Source organism: Phaethon aethereus (genome assembly GCF_964289735.1).
Source record: "Phaethon aethereus genome assembly, chromosome: W".
Taxonomy (NCBI): Eukaryota; Metazoa; Chordata; class Aves; order Phaethontiformes; family Phaethontidae; genus Phaethon; species Phaethon aethereus.
Genome location: NC_138581.1, coordinates 26,491,530 through 26,512,385, shown reverse-complemented (window position 1 = coordinate 26,512,385; position 20,856 = coordinate 26,491,530). Strand labels below are relative to the sequence as shown.

General features: G+C 53.4%; 1 pseudogene across 1 annotated transcript; it reads left to right on the top strand.

The window, feature by feature from the left end:
- The first annotated feature begins 466 nt into the window (after nucleotides 1-466).
- Nucleotides 467-9,488, top strand: LOC309415154 (non-lysosomal glucosylceramidase-like; annotated as a pseudogene). The gene is made up of 13 exons: nucleotides 467-534; nucleotides 769-884; nucleotides 1,014-1,232; nucleotides 2,430-2,665; nucleotides 3,154-3,256; nucleotides 4,611-4,764; nucleotides 5,035-5,160; nucleotides 5,271-5,455; nucleotides 7,379-7,486; nucleotides 7,883-8,034; nucleotides 8,202-8,308; nucleotides 8,463-8,605; nucleotides 9,337-9,488. The product of its transcript is annotated as a non-lysosomal glucosylceramidase-like (transcript).
- The last annotated feature ends 11,368 nt before the right edge of the window (nucleotides 9,489-20,856 follow it).

Here is a 20,856-nt window from a genome sequence, read left to right as displayed (position 1 = left end):
GGCAATGGGGATGTGGAGGTGGAAGAGCAAGGCTCACATCCCCAAAGCACTGGATGGCTTCTCCAGGCTTGTGCCTCTGCTCTGAGACCTTCCTTAGCAGGATGTGCCCTACCAGGCATGGTGGTGGTCCTTGTGTGTGTTGCCGCTTTGTGGTGGGGTGGCTGGGAAAGCTCCCTGCATGAGCTGGGAGCCCTGCTCTTGGGCTGTGTTTTCATGCTGTGCCCTTGCCGGCAGCCCTGGGCTGCCTGAGCTCTGCCTGCTCGTGTCTGATGATGATACACACTGCAGATGGATGTCAGGGGATGTCACCCCATGTGCCCTGGGACACAGGTCCCCATTGTACATCTCTACAAGAGGGGCAGCTGCAATGTGTGTCAGTCACATCCTCCTGCGCAGTGATGCCAGCTCCTGTCTTCTTTCATACCTCTCCTTCCCTTGCTTGCCAATACTTCAGGTGGTGATACAAATGACCCTCATAGAGAAGAAATCTGCCTTCATTGGCCTCTTATGTGCTGTTCCTACAGCAGGTCTGTGGTCAGCCTCCAGTTTGGGCACTGGGGTGGTGCGGGAGGCAGTGCCAGCATGTGCTGGGTGGGCAGGGTTTCACATGGGGCCGTCAAGGTGCTAGAGGGGGAGAGTGGATCAAATTGCTTCTGGGGTGCAGGCAGTGCCAAGGGGCCCCTGGAGCTGCATGGGTATGTGTGTGTCATTGGGCCAGACCCCACTGCGGGGAGGAACCAGGGTGCTAATTTCAGGTGTTTCTGCCAGTGTGCCCACTGAGTGGGATTGGGGGAGGCACAATCACCTGTGCCTGGCAGGGTGAGTTCTGCTGCTGGCAGCTGAATCCTGGCATTTATCACTACGAAACGGTCATTGCCGACCAGGTAGGTGCAGTAGGACTTGGATGGTGTGGGGCCTGCGAGGAGTGTGAGGGGCACTGCAGCAGCCTGGGCAGTTGAGGCATCTGCTCTTGAGCTCATCTCTTCCCCTCCACGTGCTCCTCTCCTCTCCAGTTCACAGCATGCCTGTGTCACAAGGGGCAGACAGTTTACCAGCAGGTTCTGTCCGCAGACAGACCTAGTGCTCTGCAGGGATGGAACTGGGGCTACTGTGGCCACTATGCCTTCTACCATGCCCTGTACCCCCATACCTGGATGGTCTATGAACTCCTGGGGCAAAACGTGGTGCTCACTTGCTGCCAGGTCTCTCCTGTCATCCCCCATGACTATAAGGTAAGGAGGTGATGGCCCTCCCATGGGAGTGCTGGGCCACACTGGGCTGTGGCAGCACGGCTCTTATGGAGCAGGTTGGCAGGGACTTTGCAGAGCTGTCTACATGAGAGGGGGAAAGGATTGGCACGGCAGAGATGGGGCTGTCCTGCAAGATGCTCGGTGTGTCCTGTTTGGGCAGCAGAGGCTCGGAACTGGCAAGCTTTTGACCCTTGAGCATTGCTCATGCATCCAGGGACACTTCAGTAGAGGAGTTCCTTATCTCTTGTTGCCTGAAGATGACCAGGCTTTCTGCCTTGTTAATGTTCTTTCCCAGCCTGGTCTTTTCTATCCCAAGATCCTGTCCCTAGTGCCAGCTGCCACAGGTGTGTAACAGTGAGACCCTGGAAGGCTTTGCCTCTCCTGGAGCGGTTAGTGCTGAGAGGAGTAATCTCTTTTTCCCTGTGCTTAGCTTTGGCAGCTGCTCCTTTCCCCTCTGACCTGTGCTCTGACACTTTGTCCTGCTTATTTCCTGCCTTTGGTTTTGTCCTGTGGCCGTCCCAGCTCCTGCCTACCTGGAATGGCAGGTCCAGAGCTGTGGCCTTACTGCCCGAAGGATCTGGTGGTGATGTTTTAGGAAACCCTCAGCCTGTACTTGTGGGTCAGCTGGGTGCTCCTGAGTGTGTTTTAGCTGGCTTTTGCCTGCTGTCCCCAAGGGAAGAGCTGCTTATTAGCTGGCCTTTCCCAATAGTTCCCCTGTCTCTGCTCATTGATGCTCCCAGGCAAGAGGAATCCACACAGCAATGTGGAAGGTCAGGGACGGCAGCAAGGGATGCCTTGCTGCTCCTGCATGCTGCTCCTGCTTGCTCCCAGCCCTGGGTGAGGGCAGCAGGCTGCACTGCCAACACACCTGATCTTCCTCTTACAGACTCACGTGCTTTGCTGGGGTAGCAGCCTGATGAGCAGATGGGTGGCGAGACACCTGTCTAAGCCTTAAATGCTGTTTTCCATCTGTGTATTGCCTGGTGGGGGGGTTTGCTAGTCCAGGGCTTGTGATCTGAATTTTGTATTGCCTGCCCCCCAGCTTGGCAGTGGACTCTGAGACCAAATCATTCCTAGTGCTCTTGATCCTGCTGCATCCCATGTGGTCTGAGAAGCGATGCTCCTGACAGTTAACCGCAGAGCACCAGTCCTATACATGGCGCTGTCTGTCTCTTCCAGGGCTCCAGCCTGCCGGTAGGAGTGCTCATCTGAGAGGTGGAGAATGGGAGGGATGAGGATGTGGACATCATCATCATGTTCAGCCTGCAGAACGGCATGGGAACGAAGGACAGGAGCGGAGGGCACTGGAACAAGCCCTTCTCCCTCGAGAAGGAGGGCGAGTGGGTTGCCAGAGTCCAGCTGCACCACCACATGCATTCAACCCCTTCACCCTCGCCATCTCTGCCTGGGAGAAGGTAAAGGGCTGGCATCAGTGCTGTGGCTTCTGCTGGGGAGGGGGTTGTACAGCCCTGCTGAATGGGGGGGGAAGCTGCTTCCAGGCAGCCGGTAAAGGATGTGTGTGCAATGTGCCATGGGTCGGCACTGGTCCCCAGCACTTGCCTGAATGCTGAGGGACAGGAGGGGGAATGTGAATTCCCCGAGGGCACCCTCTTTGGGTGTGGGTGCCAGGAGCAAAGCTGTGGGTGAAGCTTGCAGGACAGCAGGCAAATAGGTTTGGAGTTAGCATTGCTGGGCAGCATGCAGGGAGTGAGTTTGGGGTCCCAGGATTTTGGGGGGGGGTCATTGTCCCCCCCCTTGCACCTGTCCCTCAAAATGTACCAGCCCCTGGTGTGGTCTGGGAGGGGGGAGATCTGCTCTTCTTCCACCCTGCAGAGATGTGCGAGTGCTCACGTTGCTGGCTCCTTGGGAGAAGCCCTTTTGGTGACACTTTTCCCCTCCCCAGACTGGCATGGGAGTTGCTCACCTTACTGCATTCAGTCCCATGGGACTGGGTAGAGAGGTGTGGCAGGACCTCATGCAGGATGGCAGGCTGGATTCCCCTGCCGGTGAGTACCTCTGTCCTCTGTGGAGTAGGGGAGCATGTGGTCATGCTGATGGTGGGACATAGGGTGCCAGCCTCAGCATGCCAAGCAAGGGTGGGTTTCCCTTCCTCCGTCTGACTCCAGGCCGTTGCAGGAAGCTCTTGGTGATGCTGTGCTTCATTTCCCAGCTTTAGCCTGCATCTTAATCTCCCATTGCTTGTCACGCTGTCCTTGCTGTGGTTCTCCAAAAGCTGTTGGCACCACTCCGAGGTTGTTCTTGGCTATATTAATTGCATGTGCCAGTATCTCGTTAGCATGCAACCTTGCACAGACTGAGTTGAGATTTCTGCTGAGTAGCCAGGATGATGCCCAGCCACCTTCCCTGAGTTCCTGTCACCAGATCCACGAGCTGGGCCCTGTCAGATTTCTTTTAGCAGGCATTTAGCAGTCCTTGGGGTTTGGTGCTACCATTGTTTGTTGTCCTCTGGTTACTACATGGGTTTCCTGAAGGTCTCTGAAATTCCCTTGATACTTCTGCATCATCCTCTGTTGTCTGCTTGCTCCCTTGTCTTGAAGCAGGGTGGCAACTCCCAGTCCTTGCTGCGAACCTGTTATCGTGACAAGATGACCATTTGCCTAATGTCTCTGCCAGCTTTTGAACAAGGATGATGCTGACAAACTAGTGATGCTAGCACTGGGACTCTGCAAGGTATCTTGAAGCTTAAATTATGTAAAGCATTTACCTATTTCTGGAAAACTAAGTTTCCTGCCTGCTCATCAGCAGAATGCACTCAGAGCTCTCCAGGCTGTTGGGATGTGGTTTTCCTTTGTGTATGCCAGACATTATCATAGTCAGGATCTGTGCTTCTGTTAAAATTGTTGCTTTAATGAGTTTACCTGGTACACATGTCAGAACCAGAATGTAATTATCCAGCTGCCTCAGGGCTTTTCTTAAATATAGGCACAATTCAAGCACCCTGCAAAACGTTGGAAGCAATGACTGTCACTAGAAAGTCACAGTGTCTCTGGGTGCAGCGCAGTTACAAAGTCATGGGGTGCTCTGTCCCTCCCACTCATGCCTGGTGGCTTTTCCTGTCTGATTTGTTCCTCTGCTTTGACAACTTTTTTTTAACCCCTCCACACATGGTAGATATTTTTTCCTGCTTGCAAAAAGCAGTTACTTGTGTGTGGTAATGTCATCTCAACACCCTAGGGATGTACCCTCCAGGTTGCAAGGGGGCTGGGGCATGCCTGAATAGCCTCATCCCCCTTGGTGTGTGGGAGTATCAGTGTTTCTCCTCCCCCCCCCCAGGTCCCATCCTGTGTCTCCTCCCCTCAGGCTTCCTTGGTCACTTGTGAATATTTTTTTTCCTGGCAGGTAAAAGTAGCCCAATGGAGAAGGGAAAGGCGATGGCAGCAGCGGTGTGTGCTAGCTACAGGGTGCCTGCCCAGTGGCATAGGACACTGGAGCTGGCCCTGGCTTGTGACACGCCCTGTGTTCATTTTGGCTCCAAGGAGAAGCTGCACCTCAGGTGAGTGGGTTGTCTCTGCTGGGGCTTGGCTCATGTCCCCGAAGCCCCCTTCTCTCTGCTTCTGGGCTTGAGTGCTGCATGGGGAGCTTTGTGCCACCCACTCCCTGTAGCCGTAGCCCTGCCAGCTCATGGAGGGGACCTTCTCCCCAGCCCTTGCTCTTCAACACTCCTGCACTTTATTCTGGTGTTTGTAGTTTAGCCCCTCTTCCATGGCTGGGTGGGCTTCCCAGCCTGAGCCTGTGGTGTACTTGCCAAACCTCTGCTTCACAGGTGGTACACCTGCTTCTTTGGCAGCGGAGGTGATGCTACTCTTGCCCTGTTGCATCACGCTGTGACGCACTATGAGGAGTGGGAGAGGAAGATTGAAGTGTGGCAGAAGCCCATCCTGGAGAACAGGTAGGATAGATGGGAGCACCTTCCTCGTGGCCTCCTGCAGTTGTCTGGGGGGTCAGGGCAGGAGCATCACCACCTTGGCTGTTGTGGTTGAGTTTCCCTGTTGCCCGCAGCCAGCTGCCTTCCTGATACAAGTTAGTCCTCTTCGATGAGCTCTACTTCGTGATGGATGGGGGGACCATCTGGGTGGAGCTGCCCATGGACAGCCGTGCCAAGGTCCTGCAGGGGCCAGTGGGAGCTGGCCTCTCCTACCTCCTCCCTGTCCTGCAGGAGTATGGAAGGTTTGCTTATTTGGAAGGTGACGTGAGCCCACCAGGGGAGGTGCCTTGCTGGACCTGCTGTTTACAAACAGAGAAGGACTGGTGGGAGATGTGGTGGTCGGAGGCCGTCTTGGGCTTAGCGACCACGACATGATAGAATTCTCAGTTGTGAGCGAAGTAAGGAGAGGGGTCAGCAAAACTGCTATCATGGAATTCCGGAGGGCAGACTTTGGCCTGTTCAGGTCACTGGTTGAGAGAGTCCCTTGGGAGACAGTCCTGAAGGACAAAGGGGTCCAGGAAGGCTGGACAGCCTTCAAGAAGGAAATCTTAAAGGCACAGGAGAAGGTGGTCCCCATGTGCCGTAAGGAGAGCTGGCGGGGAAGGCGACCGGCCTGGCTGAACAGGGAGATTTTGCTGGGACTCAGGGAAAAGAGGAGAGTTTATCACCTCTGGAAGAAGGGGCAGGCAACTCACGAAGAGTACAGGGATCTCGTTAGGTCAAGCAGGGACAAAATTAGAAAGGCAAAAGCCCAGCTAGAGCTCAGTCTGGCCACAGTTGTAAAGGATAATAAAAAATGTTTTTACAAATATATTAACAACAAAAAGAGAGCCAAGGAGAATCTCTATCCCCTACTGGATATGGCGGGGAACACTGTCTCCAAGGATGAGGACAAGGCTGAGGTACTTATTACCTTCTTTGCCTCAGTCTTTAATAGCCAGTCCAGGTATCCACAGGATATTCAGCCCCCTGAGCTGGAAGATGGGGATGGAGAGCACAATATACTCCTCATAATCCAGCAGGAAGCAGTCAAGGGCATGTTAAACCACCTGGACACCCACAAGTCTATGGGGCCTGATGGGATCCACCCGAGAGTACTGAGAGAGCTGGTGGAGGAGCTTGCCAAGCCACTCTCCATCATTCACCAGCAGTCGTGGTTAACAGGGGAGGTCCCAGATGACTGGAGGCTTGCCAATGTGACGCCCGTCTACAAGAAAGGCCGGAAGGAGGATCCTGGGAACTACAGGCCTGTCAGCCTGACCTCTGTACCGGGGAAGATTATGGAGCGGTTGGCCTTGAGAGTGCTCACAGGGCATCTGCAGGACAACCAAAGGATCAGGCCCAGCCGGCATGGGTTCATGAAAGGCAGGTCCTGCTTGACCAACTTGATCTCCTTCTATGACCAGGTGACCCACCTAGTGGATGAGGGAAAGGCTGTGGATGTTGTCTACCTGGACTTTAGTAAAGCCTTTGACAGCGTCTCCCACAGCATTCTCCTGGAGAAACTGGCGGCTCGTGGCTTAGACAGGTTTACTCTTTGCTGGGTGAGGAACTGGCTGGATGGCCGAGCCCAGAGAGTTGTGGTGAATGGCGTTAAATCCGGCTGGCGGTCGGTCACAAGCGGTGTTCCCCAGGGCTCGGTTCTGGGGCCGGTCTTGTTCAATATCTTTATAGATGATCTGGATGAGGGAATTGAGTGCTCCCTCAGTAAGTTTGCAGATGACACCAAGCTGAGTGGGAGTGTTGATCTGCTGGAGGGTAGGAGGGCTCTGCAGAGGGATCTGGACAGGCTGGATCGATGGGCAGAGGTCAACTGTATGAGGTTTAATAAGGCCAAGTGCCGGGTCCTGCACTTGGGTCACAACAACCCCATGCAACGCTACAGGCTTGGGGAAGAGTGGCTGGAGAGCTGCCCGGCGGAAAGGGACCTGGGGTTTCCCTCCCAGTCCTGGGTGCTGCCACCACCTTGCTTAAAGGGGTGATGACAGTTGCATGTCCCCTGCTGAGGGGCGACTGGGAGCAGCCTGGTGTCCCCTCAGCCCTTTGCAGAGGGCTGCAATCTTGCAGTCAGAGCCCCAAAGGGGAGCCTGTTTTGCCGGTGCTGGTGGCCCTCCCCATGCCTGTGCTTGGGGCTTGCTGCTGCAGTGCCTTTCTAACATCTCTCACTCTGTGCCCTCTCCAGCTGTCACAGTGGTGAATGAGGACATCCAGCCCTGGCGGTACTTGATGTGTGGTCAGACAGCCCAGGTGAAGCTGAAGAGCATGATGCCACATGATATTGGGGACCTAGGTGAGGGGTCTGGCCTGGCCTGCTGGGGGCAGAGGGGGTGCAGGGCTGCTCACACAACTTTCTCAGGGTAGTTGACTCTCAAGCTGTGGGGAAGGTATGGTGCATGGAGTACAGTGGTGTGGTTTTGGGGGTTTTTTGGCTTTTTTTCTGTGAATTAAAAGCTTGGATGGTTTGGGGTGGTGATGGTAACATAGACCACACTGCGTGGAGCTTGTGCAAGGGAGATGGAGGGAAGCTGAGCAGTAGCAAGAAGGCTGCTCTCACTAGAGATGGCACAGGGTGCAATATGTTATTTTAGTGCTGCTTGATCACAGCACCCTTAGGACCTTGCTCCTGGGTAGGAGAAGGGATGTTTGTTTCTTGCTGTTCTGCTGCATCCACTCTGTCCTTGTTTAGGTGATGAGCCGTGGCAGCATGTCAGTGCCTACCTGATGCACAGCACAGCCAACTAGAAGGACCTCAACCTGAAGTTTGTGCTGCAGGTGTACCGCAGCTACTACCTGACACACGACTCCCTGTACTTGCAGGACATGTGGCCAGTCTGCCAGGTACTGGGAGGAGATCAGACCATGGGGCATCCCCCCTCCTCACTTCCCTTGGGAGCTGTGCAACATCCTAAGAGGATGGATGCTCCTAAGCAGAGCGTGAGGGGCAGCTGTGGCAGAAAGCTGCTGAGATGCTTAGGCTGTATGACCATCTCCTGCCTCTTCCGCAGGCTGTTACGGAGTTGGAGCTGAAGTTTGATACTGATAACAATGGGCTCATTGAAAATGGTGGCTTTGCTGACCAGATGTATGACGTGTGGGTGTTAAATGGAGTCAGGTGAACAAGAGAGGCAGGTGGGGGTTGGAGATGGGGAGTGTGGGGTGGGGAGGTAGGTCAGAGCTGGGACTGTGGTCCCTGTCTGTTGTGGGAGCTCTGTGCAACCCATGGGGTGTCCCGTGTTGCTGACGCTGCTCTCCTTTTGCTCTGGCAGTGTCTATTGTGGTGGACTGTGGCTGGCAGCCATCTGTATGATGTGCAAGATGGCAGAGGTGCTAGGGGATGCTGAGATCCAGCAGAAATATGCTGTCATCCTGAGCAAAGGCAAAAAGGTGTTTGAGAGGATGCTCTGGAACAGTGGGTGCCTGCCAGTGGGAAACCATGCTTGGCTGGCCATGTGTCCCTTGGGAGGGGGATGGCTCCTCCTCAGGTCTTGGAGCCTTGCTGGGAGCAGAAGAAGGAGGGGAGATGCCAGCCCTCCAAACAGAGGAGAAGGAGCAGTTACCAGGAAGGGAACAGAAAGGGTTTGGGAAAGAAAGGAGAAGAGAGGAGGAGAAGGTTGCTATCACCATGGGGAGCCTCAGCTGCTGCCTCCTGCTCTCTCTGGCCCTGTTTGGCCCCCATACCACCAGGAAGGTAAGGGCAGCCTGGGGGCACTGTCCAGCTGGGGGGCTGCCTGCTCTCACTGTGCCATACTGTGCTGTGCCATGCCATCCCTGGGGTGCAGGGTGACCAGATGAGGGGCTGCACACCCTGGCTGTGCCATGCTGTGCCATCCCTGGGGTGCAGTGTGAATGGCCAAGGGGCTGCCTGCTCATGCTGTGCTGCGCTGTACCATGCTGTGCTGTGCCATCCCAGCACTCAGTGTTTGTGGCTGAGGGGCTGCATGCTCTTGCTGTGCTGTGCCATCCCAGAGTGCAGCATGCATGACCGAGGGAGCTGCCAGCCCTGGCTGTGCTGTCCCCAGGGGCAGCATTGGTCACCTACCCCTGGTATGGGGGGGGGGGGTACCCTCATTACCCCCAACTCTGCCCTGCCATGGGAGGGAGAGGTGCTGGCCCAGCTGGTGCCTGCGCCACTGGTCCCAGCTGCTGTGCAGAGGGGCTGTGTCAGCCCCCAGACACATGAGGCAAGTGTCCTGGCACCCCAGCAAGCTGAAGAGGGGGAGGGGTCATGGCTCAGCACTGTGCAAGGTGCCAGCATGACCCCCGGTCCCCAGTGCAACCTGCAGGGCCTGTGAAGGAATGAGCTTGGCTCCAACATGACCCTCTTGGTCCTGGACATGGCTGGGACCTTCTCGGGCTCCTACCCCATCATGGTGGTGGCCGCCAACAAGCAGATACTGGTATCACCCCTGCAAGGGCCCCAGCAGCACCCTGGTGCCAAGGGGCAGCCCACCTTCAGCTTCACCGTGCAGTGGCAGTTCACAGGTACAGCAGTACCTGGCACAGTACCGGCAGCATCACGGGGCAGCCAGTGATCCCCTGTTTGTGCTGGGAACAGGGTGCCCCACAGCTGGTCCCCCATACTCCCCGTAGCACCCAGAGAAACCCTGGCTGCAGCCATGGACTGACTGCTCTTGCTCCCACCATGGGATGCAGCAGGGGGATGGCGGTCTGTCCAGGGGACATGGCAAGGGTGGTGCCCATCTACCTGTCCAGGCGATGTGGAAGTGATCCACCCAGGCAATGCAGCAGGGAGGTCTATCTGTCTGGGGCATGTGGTGGGGGTGTCTGTCTGTCTGCCAGGGGCAGTGGCCCAGATTCCCCTGTCTGGAGGTGCAGGCTCTGAGCCCCCTCTGCCCTGCTTGAACCCCCGCCAGACTCCACCACCGCCTTTGTGGGCCAGTGCTTTGTGGACTACTGCAGGAAGGAGACACTGAAGACCACATGGCTCCTGTAGGAAGAGGTCCCATCCTGCAGGGATGCCTGGAAAGCCACCAGGTGAGTCCTGCCCTACCACCCTGCAGCCCTCCCTCCGCTCCTGCTGACATGGCTTCCCCCCAGGGTCAGTACCTCTGTCTTCACCCACATCAAATGATGGGGATGGGGACCGGAGTTACCTGCACTCCGCTGTCCCACCTGCATCCCCAAGGCGCTCTGCTGCCTTGGCCCCATGCTGAGCTCCTGTCTGCTCCCAGCATCCTGGCAGGGAACCATGGCCTCACCCTGCCCTGCTTCCTCCCAGCAGCCTGCTGGCAGGGCCCTCCTCCCAAAGCTTGCTGCCTCTGTATAAGGAGCCATATCTTTCTCTGCCTGGCAGAGAGCTGTGCCCCATGTGTCCCTGGGGAAAATGTCCCTGGTGCAAAAAGCTACTCTGTGGCTGTGGGCAGGGCAAGGCAGGAGGCAGACAGTGGCTGGGGGAGGGTAGGGTGGTGTTTCAGGGGTCTGGGCGGGACAGGGCTGGGGGACAAGGGGAGGACAGCAGCTGGATAATCCTGTTTCCCAGCCACGGCTTTGGGCCTTGGTGGGTTCCTTCTTTCCTGTGCACCTGTTTGGGGCACCTGCAGGGGCCCCATGGTAGGTGGCCCCAGGCAGCATCCCTGGGGCAGAACAGTGGGATGCTCCATAGCCAGGGGTTGGGGTGAAGGCTGTGTGCAGGCAGGTCAGTACACTCACCTGGCCTTATCCTGCATCTCCGCACCTCAGTCTGCCCTGTCTTCCTGTTAAACTCCATTTCCAAGTACTATCAAGGGGCTTGGTCCTGGGTGCACATATGGGGGAAGGCTGGGTGCCAGCCCCTGCAGAGGGGACCACAGTCACAAGCTGGGAGCCTGGGCTCTCGAGGTGGCCCTGAGTCTGGACTGGATATTGGAGGGACCAGGGATGGGACCTGGGGCTCCAGGAGCAACTACTGGGCACACTGGGTGGCTAAGGCCAGATACTGGAGGGATCCATGCTGTATATATGTACATATGCATATATTTCCCACTAACTGGCTGTTGCCCTATCAGCCAGAGGGTGGAACAGGATGAGGCTCCGTTTGGAGCACTCAAATTCACAGGTCAATGTCACCTGTATATTAAACTTTGGTTTATGAACTTGTGTGGTGGGTTTACCCTGGCTGGATTCCAGATGCCCACCAAGCTGCTCTATCACTCCTCTCCGCAGATGGACAGGGGAATCAGAATGTAACAAAAGGCTGGGAGGTTGAGATAAGGACAGGGAGATCACTCAGCAATTACCCACATGGGCAAAACGGGGTAATATTACCAATCAAATCAGAGTAGGATAATGAGAAATAAGAACGAATCTTAAAACACCTTTCCCCCCACCCCTCCATTCTTCCCAGGCTCAACTTCACTCCCAACTTCTCTACCTCCTCCCCCCGAGTGGCACAGGGGGACAGGGAATGGGGATTGCGGTCAGTTCATCACGTGTTGTCTCTGCCGCTCCTTCCTCCTCACTCTTTTTCCCCTGCTCCAGCGTGGGGTCCCACCCATGGGAAACAGTCCTCTACAAATTTCTCCAACATGAGTCCTTCCCACAGGCTGCAGTTCTTCACAAACTGCTTCAGCCTGTGTCCCTTCCATGGGCTGCAGTCCTTCAGCAACAGACTGCTCAAGTGTGGGTCCCCCATGGGTCCACAGGTCATGCCAAGAGCCTGCTCCAGCGTGGGCTTCCCATGGGGTCACAGCCTCCTTTGGGCACATCCACCTGCTCCAGCATGAGGTCCTCCATGGGCTGCAGGTGGATATCTGCTCCACCGTGGAGCTCCATGGGCTGCAGGGGGACGCCTGCCTCGCCATGGTCTTCACCACGGGCTGCAGGGGAATCTCTGCTCTGGTGCCTGGAACACCTCCTCCCCTTCCTTCTTCACTGATCTTGGTGTCAGCAGAGTTGTTTCTCATGCATTCTCACTCCTCTCTCCATCTGCAATTGCTGTGTGCCTTTCCCCCCCCCCCCCCCCTTCTTAACTCTGTTATCCCAGAGGCACTACCACCATTGCTGATGGGCTTGGCCTTGGCCAGCAGTGGGTCTGTCTTGGAGCCAGCTGGCATTGGCTCTGTTGGACATGGATGAAGCTTCTGGCATCTTCTCACAGAAGCCCCCTCTGCAGCCCACCCCCCCCCCCCAACCTTGCCATGCAAACCCAATGCATTCACTAGGAAATAAAACAAACAAACATGTTAAACAAGGGCTCACTGCCCTGATACCAAAAAAGTCGGCAAGAAAACCCTCTAACACTTTGAGGTTTCGGAAGGCAGGCATTCTTTATTGCAGCGCTGGGCAGCACTGGGAATTGCTCCACCACGAGTGCTCCAATGGGTTAGTAAAGCACATCAGTTCATATACAGAAAAATCATACATATTCATAAGATTCCCTGAGAAGGTGATGAGTTCCTGGAATTCATTTACATAGTCCAAGCATGCGCAGTAAAATTAGGGTTAGGGTCTTTTCACCCTCAGGTGGTCGTCCATAGTCTTCCTCACGCTGTCCGCTCGTTGAATTTTGGGCTTCCCTTGTCTGTATATAGTCATTGAATTAGCTCATCAGTCTTTCGGCCTCAGAATGGTACAAGGAGGTCAGTTTAAACTAGTTCTTTGGTGCCTGAGTTCCTGTTATCAGTGATTTACACGGGAAGCCTAACGAGCTTGCTCAAGGTCTGATCTTGTCAGGCAAAAAGTTACATGTTTAAGGTCTTAGCCAGTGATTGTCAGGTATTTAATCCTTTCAGCCCTTTGCATGGACTCATCTAACATGTGAACTCACTAAATTCATCACTTCAGCAACTCACAAAGTTTCTAACTCGCAAGTTCCCTAATCCCTAACTTGCAGCTCCAAACTCACGTGCCTGTGAGCATCCCAGGCAGGAGCCATGTGGGCAGGGAGAGGCACGAAGGGCTTGGAGGGGGGTGCTGCCTGGGGGTTGCAGGGCTGCCGGGGGAAGAGACTGTCAGATGGGGCAGGGGTTTTGGGGTAGCAAGCACACAGTGCCCTGGCCAAGTGTTGGGGCCTGTCCACCATTCTCTTCCTCTTGCAGGATGCCCCTACCTGCCTTTCCCCAGAATTCCTCACCCTCTGCTCCTCTCTCTCCTTTCCTGCTGGGCTCCAGGGCTGCTCTCAGGCCCCCCAGCTCCTAGGGAGTGCATGGACCAGAACCTGACCAGGGTATGCCTTTACTGGCTGCGCCACAACTGGCTGAGGTGTCTAGTGGTTCAACTTTTGATCAAAAGCCACCCCTCTACTCTCATCTTCACCCCTGCACCCTCATCCTCATCTTCACCCCTCCACTCTGATCCTCACCCCTGCCCCCTCATCCTCACCCCTGCATCCTCAGAGGCTCATTCTCATGCTCACCCTCTCCAAACACCCCCTGTGGCTGTCACCAGCAGCATGAGCAGGTCCCTGCCTCAGTGCTTCCCTTGCGAACTGCTTCTCCAAATGGTCTGTGAGGTTAAAGCCTTGGGAGCCCAGTGGGAGCGGGAGGATTAAGCTGGGAGCTCTGGCAGGAGAGCCCACAGTGGATGTGGGGCCATCGAGAACCATGCGGGACCGGGGAGTAAAACTTGATTTCTGTCCTTTCATCACCCCCATGGCTGGGGGTGTCCCTTGGGGTCTCCTAAAAAGGCAGCCCACGGGATAAGAGATGATGTAAGCAGTCTGCTTGCTTAATTGTGGAACAGAAACAGAAAGCAAAAACACAGGGTTTACAGGAAGCCAGCACCTACAGTGCCATCGCCACTGCCCTGCCCCAAGCTGCACTTGTCAGGTGCCCCAAACATCCCCTATCCTGGCCCCACTTCCCATATGGCCCCATCCTTGATCCTTCAGCAGCTGTCCTGCTCCCCTGCAGCAACAGCCCACCCTGGCCTGATCCTGCCCTGACATTCACTGACCTTTGCTCTCGGCCTGGTATGTCTGACTGGGGGTCCCCACCTCTGGCCCACAATGCCCTGGGGTTTTCTTATTGCTGTTGGGGTAGGTTCACTTCCTTCATCTGCCGAGTCCCTAGAGATGCTGCAGAACACCACCTGTTCCCACACACATACCCTCACCCTGCCATCACGACTCCCTGTCCTTCTGTCCATCCCCTGCAACGACCAGGGGGTGGTTTGGGGTGTGGGGGCTCCTGCAGGGCCTGGGTGAAGCCCAGGCACAGCCCTCAGCCAGGGGCTGCCAGGACCCAGGACAGGGACTGCTTATCTCAGCTACATGGGAAACAGCACTTACATGTCTTAACCACATGCAGAAGACTGTCCTATGTGACCATTTCTGAAGGCACTGTTCCTAGCAACTGTTTACAAATGTCTCAACACTGAATGTCTCAGTGTCCAGTGTCTCAGTGCCCAACATCTGTCTCAAACCAGCTGTTGTCCCATCTAAGCAGATGGAGCTGGGGAGTTCCCAGGTCACCCAGGGACTCCGTGGCTGGTCAGTACCAAGCCACACTGCAGTGATGACAAAAGAATAAATCTGATTTTCAAGCCTATAACTTCACTTATAAATGAAGTCCCGTAGCTCCTGCCCCCTCTGCCATGTCCGCATGGTCATCACTCCCACCAGCCCCCTGGTCAGGACCACAAACCCTGCTCTGCTCCTCTGCCTCTCTCCTTGTCCCAGCTCTGGCTGCAGCCTTGCCGAGCATGGACCATCATGCTGGGAGGATGGAGGAGCTCCTCAGCCAGGTCCCCAGACCTTCCTGGGGCTGACTGGGAACCAGGACATCCTCCCACAAAGCCAGGCAACACCCAGTTCAGCAGCAAGCTCCCACTCCTGAGGATGATGGGCAGGCTTAGCATCACTCTCCTCCTCACCCTGACCATAGCATCCCTCAGCGCCGCATTGCAGCCAAAGGTAAGATTTGGTGCTGGGTCTGGGCTGGCACACTGCGCGGAGGCAGGCAGCGGAGCTGTAGCTCCCAGGGGTGCCCACTCCTGCTGCCCTGCCTGCAGGGTAGGTGCTCCTCCTTTCCCAGCTTCCCTGCAGTGTCCCCAGAGCTCCCCTGCCCTCTCTGTGATGTCCCCAGAACTCTTCTGCCCTCCCCTGTGGTGTCCCTGATGTTCTTCTTCCCTTCCCTGCAGTATTCTTGAAGATCCCCTGCCTTCCTTGGTGGTGTCCCCAATGCTCCCCCATCCCCTGCGGTGTCCCCAGAGATCCCCAGCCCTCCCCATGGTGTCCTCAATGCTCCCCCATCCCCAACCCCAGAGCTGCATGACTGTTGGCACCTCCCAGTCCCCACTTCTGGCTCTTGTCCAAGCAGGTTCTGCCCAGGATGAGGCAGAGCTGGATGCAGGCTCAGCTGGGCTCATCCCCCCATGCCCTGCATATCCCATGCCTGTCCAGTGCCGCATCCCTGGTCCCAGTGGGGCAGGAGACTGGGGAGGGAAACATCACCCACCTGCAAGCAGCCTTTCCCACTCCCAAACTGGCAAGCTGGCTGCCTAACAGAGGGAAACCCCTCATCCTGGTGCCCTCTCCTGTTGGGATCACTCTGCACGGCTCGACCTTGAGGAGAAGGAGCTGTAGCATTGAGAAGCTGGTAAACAGCTGGACATCTGCATGGCTCAGCCTTGAGGAGAAGGAGCTGTGGTAAACAACTAAGAGGAAGCAAAGGAGTGCAGGAACACCTGCAGGCAGCGAATCCTGACTGTGTGAGAGGCACATGGACAGCACGTGATATTTTGTATATAGCCAATTGCAATAATGTGTGTAACAAGCTGTAACCAATCATGAGTGTGAGCGCAGCGACTAAGCAAAAATTATGATATATATTGGAGTCAGACAAGACAATAAACGACTTCAGAATATAACTCTCATAGAGCTGTGAAGTCCATCCTTCTCCCGCAACTGGTGACCCTGACGTGATGCGATCTATGGGATCTCATCGTTGAACACAGGTCGAGCGCAGAGGACGCTGCGGGAGAAGCCCGGTTGGAAGAATTGCAGTCAGCGGGACTGACGCAAGGAAAAAGAAAAAGGAATACGTTGCAACGGAAAAGCACCCAGCGAGGTGAGGTGAGCAACCGGGGCGGCATGGGGCAGAACGCATCGCGTGAAGAAGGGGCGATAGTCAGACTCCTGCTGCATATGCTCTCTAAGAGAGGACTGAAATATGATGAATATACACTTAGAAGGCTCCTAATTTGGTGCCGAAAGAAAGGGTACCCCCCCGATCCGTCTGTGGCGTTTAAGGCAGAGACGTGGGAGGAGATAGGAAAAATATTATGGGAGCATATTGAGAAAACCGCCGCAGAGTTAGTGACGGCGTGGAAATTGATATTAACCACATTAAAAGCCTTGAAGGCAGGGAGAAAAGCCGCAGCTGATATGGAGGAGGCTGTTAAACTGCCTTCAACCAATCCCTTTTTAACCGAGTCAGAGGGTCCAGGACCTTCAGCGACTCCGAATGCACCGCCTGAGGTGCCAGATGCACCGGGTGAACCAGCTGCATTAGATAAGTCAGGGAAACAGATCTACGATGATGTATGTGAGGGCAAGACGGGACAACATTGCCCAGAACAATGTACTCAATGTTCCCCCGTGTGCCCGTGTGAAAGATTGATGGGGCGGGTTTCACCACCCCCGAAACCACCCAGACTTAACCGATCAAAAGCCGTAGTTTTGAAGCCCTCAGCCGAGCCCCTGCCACCTTTACGGCCCCCGTTGCCTGATAGTAGTGACGAAGGAGAAGAGCCTGTTGTAGAGACTATAGGGAGGCAAGAGCCTAGAACGAAAGGCGACCCTAGAGAGCGGTGGAAAGACATTTTTTTAGGAGCAATGAAAGACGAGGAAACGGAGTTACCGATGGCATTTCCTGTTAGTGTACAGCCTCACAGGCCCAATCGCTGGGACCCATTTCACTGGGACTTGATTAAGGAAGTGCGGAAGGCAGTGCAAAATTATGGCTTGCAATCACCTTTCACGCAAGCTCTATTAGATAACATATTTATGGGAATGATTCTTACACCATGGGATTGTCGGCAGATGATAGATATGTTGTTGACACCAACCCAAAGGTTATTGTGGGCAGACAGATGGTATAAACTCTGTATGCAAGAAGCCCTGAGAAACCTGGAGCGTCAAGACGGCGATCCGCTTCAGAACATTACTATGGAACAAATGACAGGCCAGGGACCATTTGTGGATGTTAGATTGCAAGCTCGGCTGCCCTTAGAAGCCTTGCAATTAGTTGGGCGACTAGTGTTGAATACGTTGCGAAGAGTCCCTGAGGAGGGAAAGAGGCAACCATCTTATATTCAAATTAGACAAGGGAGAGATGAACCATATATGTCTTTTGTTGATCGTCTGAGAGACGCTTTGAATAAGGTGTATACCAATGAAGAGGCAAAACTAGCAGTGTTGTTGAATTTAGCGGTAGAAAATGCCAATGTAGATTGTAAAAGAATTTTGTTAACTTTGCCAAAAGAAGCAACGTTAGTACAAATGGTAGAAGCCTGCAACAGAGTAGGCTCTGCCATACATCAGGCAGAAACACTCGCAAGTGCCTTTGCAGCAGCAATTAAGCCATTTATAAATGGAAAAGGGGAGAAAAAACATTTTAATTGTGAAAAACCAGACCATTTTAGAGCTCAGCGCAAGGCCACAAGGAAAGGACCTAGGCAGATTGAGACAGGTCATAAATCCTTCCAACAAGGACCCTTTCAGCAAGGAATAGGCCCAGCAGGAGCACCATGTGGTCGATGTCAAAAATTTGGTCATCAAGCCTCAGAATGTTGTTCAAAGTATCATCGGGATGGTATGAAATTGGGATACGGGCAACCGAGTGCGAAGGCACCCCGCGCGACGACACAAATGAGGAAGCGCCACCAGGCTGCTTGGCAAGCCTTAGCGCCCAAACCAGAGGGAGCACCGGAGTGGACGTGGAAACAACAGTAGAAGTTACCTTATGGGACATGTCAGTTTATGATGTCCTGACTAACGCGAATGGACCATTAGGATATGGATTGAGTGCTTTGTTATTAGGACGAACTTCAGCAACAAAGCAGGGACTTTTTGTTCTCCCTGGAGTCATCGACGCTGATTATACGGGAACCATCAAAGTAATGTTGTGGACTCCATCTCCTCCTGTTGCGGTTCCTGCAGGCACACGTATTGCACAACTGGTGCCTTTTACTGCTTCTGTACCTCAGGCAGCGCAATCAGTGAGGGGGAATGGAGGGTTAGACTCAACAGGAAGACCACAAATCTTTCTAGCATTAGATATCAGCAGAAGAAAACCGACTTGGAAAATGAAGTTTAGGCATCCTGACCTTGCCGTGTGACCGTGACAATGGACCATCGATATGTTAGTGGATACAGGAGCTGATGTGACCATAATCAGTCAGCGAGAGTGGCCGCCAGGCTGGCTGGCTCAGTCTCCAGCTCACGGACTTGTAGGGGTTGGTGGGTTTTCTGCAACACAACAGAGCGTAACAACTCTAACCTGTGAAAATCCAGACGGGCTAGTGTGTTCAGTACGACCCTATGTAGCCATCTTACCATTAAGTCTGCTTGGGCGGGATGTACTGAGTCAAATGAATGTATCACTCTCTAGCGATCCGCAGGGTTTTCGGTAGTGGCCATTGAAACGCGACCTGTGCTCAAACTGGAATGGAAAACCCATGATCCAGTGTGGGTAAATCAATGGCTGCTGACCGCAGAAAAGGTCGCCCACCTGGAAGATTTGGCAAAAGAACAGCTAGAAAAAGGCCATATTGTGCCAACCATTAGTCCTTGGAACACACCTGTTTTTGTGATTCCAAAGAAAAGTGGAAAATGGAGACTATTACCTGACTTGCGAGAAGTCAATAAGGTTATAGTGGACATGGGAACCTTGCAACCAGGGCTACCATCTCCCTGTATGATACCGAAGTATTGGAAGCTTTTGATTATAGATGTCAAAGATTGCTTTTTTACAATCCCTCTGCATGAAGACGATGCCAAACATTTTGCATTCTCAGTCCCAAGTACAAACAAGGCGCAACCCATGCAAAGATATCATTGGACAGTATTGCCACAAGGCATGAAAAATTCACCCACGATGTGTCAAATTTATGTAAATTGGGCTTTACAGCCAATCAGAAAAAGGTGGCCTCAATATTTCATCTATCATTATATGGATGACATACTGTTGGCTGGTGATCAATTAAATCCGGAAGAAATGATCGGGGAGCTCGTTGAGCTTTTAAGACAAAGTGGGCTGCAAGTGGCGCCAGAAAAGATACAAGCTGAAGCGCCTTGGAGGTCCTTGGGGTGGATGATCACTGAAACGTCGGTGACCCCCCAAAAGGTTGAATTGAGAATTCAGATTAAAACATTAAATGATGTACAAAAATTGGTAGGAGACGTTAATTGGATTCGACCTATTTGTGGGATCACAAACCAAGATATGGAGCCCTTAGTTCAGCTGTTGCAAGGGGATAGCAGGTTAAACTCTCCTCGGCAATTAACCAAGGAAGCCCGGGAAGCAGTAGCAAACATTTCTGAAAAGGTAACTCAAGCATTTAGTTCTAGGATAGACCCCTCGATAGGGATCACTTTGGCAGTAATCAGTCACGAGCGACATCCCTATGCGCTTATAATACAGTGGATAACAAAGCTAGAATCAAAAGCGGACCCATTGAGAATTTTAGAGTGGGTCTTTTTGCCTCAGCAGCAGAGAAAAACCATCACCATGAAAGCAGTGTTTTGCAAATTTGATTATGAAAGGGCGCAACAGAATTATTGATATATCGGCAAAGGACCCGAAAACGATTTTAATACCATTACAACAAGAATATTTGACTTGGGCTTTGCAGCACTCTGTTCCCTTCCAAACTGCATTAGCAGGATTTGAAGGTGACATTCAGATTCATTATCCATCACACAAAATGTTTACCTTTTTTAAAAACCATGAAGTAGAAGAAAAATCAAAGTGTAGTCAATATCCAGTTCAAGGTACTACAGTATTTACGGATGGTGGTGGGAAAACAGGCAAGGCAGCAATAGTATGGCGAGAGCATGGAGAATGGAAAGAACGGGTACTTGTCATGCCAGGATCAGTTCAAAAGGTAGAACTACAGGCAGTAATTGAAGCCTTTAAATTATGGTCTGAAGAACCTGTGAATATAATTACTGATTCTTTATATGTAGCTGGAGTACTCCAAAGATTGGAAGGTTCAATCCTCAGACAAGTACAGCAGGAACAGCTATATCAACAATTTAGCACGCTTTGGTTTTTATTGCAGAAAAGACGACATCCTTATTACGTTATGCATATACGCAGCCATACCAACCTTCCAGGGGAATTGGTGGAAGGAAATGCAAGAGCCGATCGGCTGACTGCCGCAGTATGGGCTGGACCTGCCCCGGACCATTTAGGTCAAGCACAAGCCTCTCATGCCTTTTTCCATCAATCTGCCAAAGTTTTAGCGAGACAATTTAATCTAAGTGCAGGTGACGCTAGAGCTGTTATACAGACTTGTGCTGATTGTCAAAAAATAGGCCCAGGAATCCCAATTACAGTTAGTCCCCGAGGATTGCATTTGCTACAACTATGGCAGATGGATGTGACACATGTTGCTGACTTTGGAAGATTTAAATATGTTCATGTTTCAACTGATTGCTATTCTGCAGTAGTTTGGGCCACTGCACAAACAGGAGAAACTAGTAGGCATGTACAAAAG